The sequence below is a fragment of the Callorhinus ursinus genome, unplaced genomic scaffold, assembly GCF_003265705.2.
Source record: "Callorhinus ursinus isolate GAN/ISIS: 27379988/994484 unplaced genomic scaffold, GSC_fseal_2.0 scaffold25, whole genome shotgun sequence".
NCBI lineage: Eukaryota > Metazoa > Chordata > Mammalia > Carnivora > Otariidae > Callorhinus > Callorhinus ursinus.
Window position 1 is genome coordinate 2,338,706 of NW_027397087.1, and position 6,000 is coordinate 2,344,705.

Below are 6,000 nucleotides of genomic sequence, written 5' to 3' on the forward strand. Positions count from 1 at the left end.
TCTTTATGCAAGTGACTGTTAACTGTCCTGTCGTCATAGCAAGAACTCTGCAGTGGAGAGACCACACCTCCTAATATTCATTTGAAGAAAGTATAAAACACTATCCCCAAGGCCTTTGTCCAGTCTGTGTTGAATGGAGAAAGATATTACAACAGGCTGCAGTGATCAGGGAAGGCTTCCTAGACGAGGTAGTATTTGGTCTTAAGGTCTGAGTAGAGTGCACCAGGAGGACGGGAAAGAGAATGGCATCCCAAACAAGAGGCACAGAAAAAGGAAAGCCACAGAGTTGTGAATGGTCAAGATGCTTTCAATGGAAGCTAATGAAAGTAGCCTGGCTGAAGCAGAGACCTTCAGGGATATTAAATACACGTATTATTAAATACATTTAACAGTTTAATTAAAAAGAGAGAGATGCATTCCAATGGTACACTTCTTTATCAGAAACTTGTTTTTCAACCAGAGGTAATGTTAATACCAAAAGTATAAGGGTAAATCTAAGCCACCAGAACTATCATTATTATTTTTAAAGATTTTATTTGTTTATTTGAAAGAGAGCAAGAGCAAGCAGGGGGAGGGAGGGGGACAAGTAAGCAGAGTCTGCACTGAGCACGGAGCCTGATGCGGGGCTCGATCTCAGGACCCCAAGGTCATGACTTTGAGCCGAAATCAAGAGTCGGACACCTCACAGACTGAGCCACCCAGGCGCCCCTATCATTATGATTATTAAATGCAATATCCATGTGATTCAGAAAAAGCCCCCACCCTGGATGAACCCACCATCCACATTGTCTAGGCTTATATCCCAGCAAATGAAAACTTACAGAGACATCTTACCCCATGGAGCAACAGCTCCTAGTCATCTTTCTATGTTTCTCTAGTCCGTTCAGAATTTTATTCTCCACTTTTCCATCGTCTTTGAACCTCCAGTGAACTTCCACTCTTTTTTTTTTTTTTTAAACTTCCACTCTTGAGACAGAGCTGTGAAAAGGAATTTTAGAAATGGAGGTGTAGGATGAATCCTGGTCACTACCAGGGGTTTGAAATGAGATATCTCTGGCAACGTTTTCTAGCATCATTTTTTAGGACTTCACTTGTCTTTTCCTTTCCTGAATTTCTCCTTCCATACTTTACACATACTAATTCCAGGGTTTTCTTCTTTGACTTATCTACTCTCTCACAATGGATTTGTAGTGTTTATAGACCCCTGTGGTATAAATACTCTCACCATGGCCGATTTCAAGCTACCACCAGCTTGAAATAGTTAACAGCCAACCCGACAGGCTGGGAGCCGGTTCTAGCTCTGTGGGCTCCCTGAGTTGTGCTGTGCTTCCTTCTTGTTCCTCACACACCTCTTCCCGTGGGCCTCTACTCTCTGGCCTTTGTAGGGATTTTGTGCTTGACAATAGGGTGACAAAAGCCAGGATCAGCTAGCTGTCTGAGTGTCCTTCAATCACTCACCTTAGACCTCTGGGCTGCTAAACCACATATTCTCCTGTTCCACACGTTAGGGCTCACCTCTCATGAAGTTCCATATTCTAGCAAGACTTAGGGAAGCACAACAAGCATCAAAAACCCTCTTCCCTCTTCAACAAAATTCTGGTTTCTTAGCATTCCTGGTTCCTGGGCATAGTTCTTTTGTATGCTTGACAAGAGGCAACTCCCCTCTCTTATGTACTCCCCTTCAATGCTTGATAAACATCAGTGTGTATGCAAATACCTGGATATCTTGTTAAAATGCAGATCTGAATTCAGGAGTGAGGTGGGCTCCGAGAGTGAATTTTTAACAAGTTCAGAGACCATGTGTATGCTGCTAGTCCAACGACTACACTTTGAGATCAGACTTGATACCCTCTAAGGCCATTCCCAACTCTGGTTGGAGAATGCGGTTGCTCACCCCAGGGGGAGTCTTGATTCTCTGCCTGTTGGGCGGGGCTTTTCATCTGCACTCAACAGTTCCGAGGACTCCAGGGGTCTCTCCCAGCCTCTCAGGTCTGCGACCCCACTGCCCTCATCTTTTGTCATATCTTGACTCTGTTCTCAACTGCATCCCATCCTGGCAGTCAGTATCCTCTGCTCTTCACATGGTCATCTTCAAAGCATCTCTCCTGCCCACCCGTTCTTTCCCAGCAACTCACCTCCCTTCCCAGCTCATCCTCCCTTCCCAGGCTAACACTCCCTGCCGCCAGGTCCCCAATCTAGTTTCAGCAGTGCACTTAACACGTGTGCATTTTTAATTGGTCTCTTTATGTGGTATTGTTTTTCCATTTGTGTTCCCATGCACACAATGTCTATTTACACCCTCTCTTGACACTTCAAGAATAGACATCATGACTTTTCTCTCTCTTTCCCTCTTCTCCCGGTCACATAGGTCACCCCAGGGAAACGACATTCACAAGTATCAACGAGTGTCTTCTGGTGTCTCATCTTCCCTATTCCTAAGTCCTTCCTTGACCAGTGACGCACCTTTCTCTATGTTGCAACCTTCTTTTTCCTCTGTCCTGTAATATCATATAGACCCAAACCATCTCAGCTTCGTCATACGAGGGAGCATAGAGTTAAGAGTCTAGACATTGGGGTAACAAGGTCCTGCCTTGTTACCACTTTCGCCTTTTATTAGATATACAAGCTCAGGTAGGTGATTTTGCCTGTCTAAAATTGTTTCTTTGTAAAAAAGGGAATAGCATGAACATACTAATTGCAACAGCTTCCTACAGTCAGGAGCGCACTGGCCCTCAGGGAGGCTTCGTGGCTTGTGACCTTGCTTGCCAGGCAGCCACAGTCTCAGATAAAGTGGTTTAGGGCCCACTTATTTTTTAATCATGAGGAATTTAGAGTAGCTCAGCATCAAGCAGAACCTCATATTCTTGTTCTATTAATAGTGCCTGGGTTCTGGCTTGATTCTTGGGACTTTATTGCCCAGATCCTGGCTTGATTCTTGGGACCTTATCGCCCAGATCCACTGGTTTTTATCCTCATAAGTTGCTGGATAATGTTGTGCTTTCTTCTCCTGAGTCCTCCCATTCATTCATCTACCTACGGTGCATCTGCTAGTATTCTAGAAACAAAGGTTTAAATCCTCCTCTGGAGTCCTATTCTCAAGCCCGGGTCCCCTCTTTCCACAGCCAGATTTCCCTAATGACAACTATTGAGCAAGTGACACCTCTTATCACTTCCAGGTGAGGCTTCCCCCTCCTCCAGGAGCAACAGTTCAAGATATCAACACATTCCATGGCTGAAGGTCTCCAAGAAAGATGCAACTCACATAGGCACTGGATAGAACAATGCGTTATTCCCACAGAGAAGAGAGCAAGATCAGCTTCAGTTGTGGGTACTGGTCCCTCATGGCCAGCAGATCTCATCCTGCACTTGATGCAGGGGATGGTCTGCATGCATCCTTCTCCTGCTGTGAGATAAGGACCCGATTCCCTCCCCACCAGCAATGGATAGAATAGTGGGGTTGACCAGGTGCTGTATGACACACAGACTTAAGCAGAACAAAGAAGTGCACATTTAGTCTAAAATAGGAAAAGATATTCCCACATGATGTGATAAGCTCAGCACAAGCTCAACACAAGCTGTAGGACCCTGAGATCATGACCTGAGCCAAAATCAAGAGTCAGAGAAACTCAACTGACAGCCACTCAGGCACCCCTCCTCTCCCTAATTTTTAATTGGATTTGTTTTTTGTTGTCGTTTGTTTTGCTATTGAGTTGTATAGAACTGCATTTAAAAATTATTTAAGTTGTATGGAAATGCACAGTAATGTGAATAGTCATACAGCAGAGAAAATTTGGCTATGGGGTAAAAGGAAAGAGAAAGACACATGCTGTTTCTGCAGGATATGCTATAGACCACCAAGCCAGATTAAACATAAAGGTAATATTTTTGTAATATAGGTTGTAAAACTGGCAAAAAGACCAATTCTAGTAAAAGATGTAACTGAAATATCTGCTAGAAATCAAATTCTTTTCAAAGTAGTGAATCAGATGCACTTCCACTTGCTTTGCTAATATAATAAAACTACGAAACCCAAAGATTGTGTGGAAAGGGGGAGGAATCAAAGCTAATAGTTATCTTCTTATTAGAAAGTTTTGAAAATATGGGAGGAATTGAATGAATTGAATTGAATTGAACTGGAGAATGCACAGATTTGCAAGCAACAGACCAGAAAGACAGCTGGATCTAGGTAGAGTTTTTCTGTAATAGTCTTATAAAAATCAGTTAGATCGCTGTTAGAGATTTAACAGCCCATTTTTTTCTTCTATTGAGCATTACAGCTAAAAAATACCCTTATATTTACATATAAAGCAGTGAGGTCTAAAGTTATGTTATTTTAGCATATGGCCCTATTTCTGAAATGCTAATTTTGGTAGATACTTTAGGCAGTTAGTGCAAACATTGAAATAAGAAAATCCATCACCCATATTCTACAACAGTTATATTTCCCACTTAGAGCTAATGTTTTCAAATTGTCCACACTTCATTTTAATCAACTTTTATTTTCTGTTGTCCTATTATCACTTTACTGAATCAACTTATGAAGCTTGTATTTAAAAAACAATGTTGCTCATGATTTCAGTAGCTCAGTAATCAGTCCTCTAGCTGGATGGGAAGAAATTAATCTCAAGATCAGGGGCCAAGTCTTAGGTCATCCAAAAGCATCTCTCAGCATGCATGAATTCCAGAATTTTGGCTATAAGTGCACTTTAATGAAGAGAAGATATAAAAAGCATCTCAGATCATATCTGCACCAAGCAAATTATTAATATTGCAGACTGAGTCTTTTTTTTTTTTTTACCAAAAGATAAAAATTCTTCTCTTTTTTTGGACAGGTAAATACAGTTTGCCAAGTAAATATTTGCAGTCATTAAATAAATATTGGAATGTCAACTATGCCTAAGAACTGTGCTTGTTACTATAAAACAGGTTGAAGAAAAGATGGAAAATTTATTTTCCAAGTTTCCCAAGTTTTAAAATGTATTACCTATAAATGTTTCTCTTAGAGGCATCCGATCTATATATCATAGAATGCCATAAAAATGGCTACATTTTTGTTCATTTAGCACAAATTCTTTGAAACTTTGGCCAAACCAATCCAACTTTTTAAAAATTAAAATAAATATTTCTCCAATGTGTTTTTGGGGGGCTTAAGTTATCTAAAAAACATGTTTGAAGCAGTACCCAGAAAGCACATCCTGACAAACAGAAAATGTTGATTTTGTGAATAATTCCCTGCTTGTTAGTATATGAACATCTGGGTATCTGATGAAATGCACACTAAGATGTTACCCTCTCCACCAAATTCTCAGTTTTCTGTGTGTGCACACAGTACTTCCATGACTGGGAAGCTATTGATCATGAAACGCACCATTGATTAAGTAACAGATATTTGGGGAAAAAGAAACCGCTCTATAAAATGTATACATGGTTATAAATGTTAAAATAGAGAGAAAGGTATACCTTAGAATCCAGGTAATATAATATTCTTATAAACATGCATGTACATACATATATAATACATTTTTTCTCCTAAGCATACCTATTACCTATATGTATGTTCATCTCTTTCTCTCTCTCTCTCTCTCTCACACACACACATACACACACATGAACACACACACCACCTATGTGGGAAAACCTCCAACATCACAGTAAATATATTTCAATCTCACATCCCGACTAACACATGCCATCAGTAGAAACACACTTCTCACATAGTGATGCAATTCCACAGTTTGGGTGCCATTTTCCATGCTTTAAATATTACAGTGCAAACAATGATTTTAGTGTGACAATATTGTGGGGAGTTTAAATTTGCAGCAGTCGGGAAATTCCCAAAGTATGTGAAGAACTTCTAAATATCACATGTGCACACAATGACTGAATATAAATAATAAAGAATGATCTTTTTTTTTTTTAAAGATTTTATTTATTAGTCAGAGAGAGAGAGAGAGCACAAGCAGGGGGAGTGACAGGGAGAAGTGGGCTTCACATTGAGCA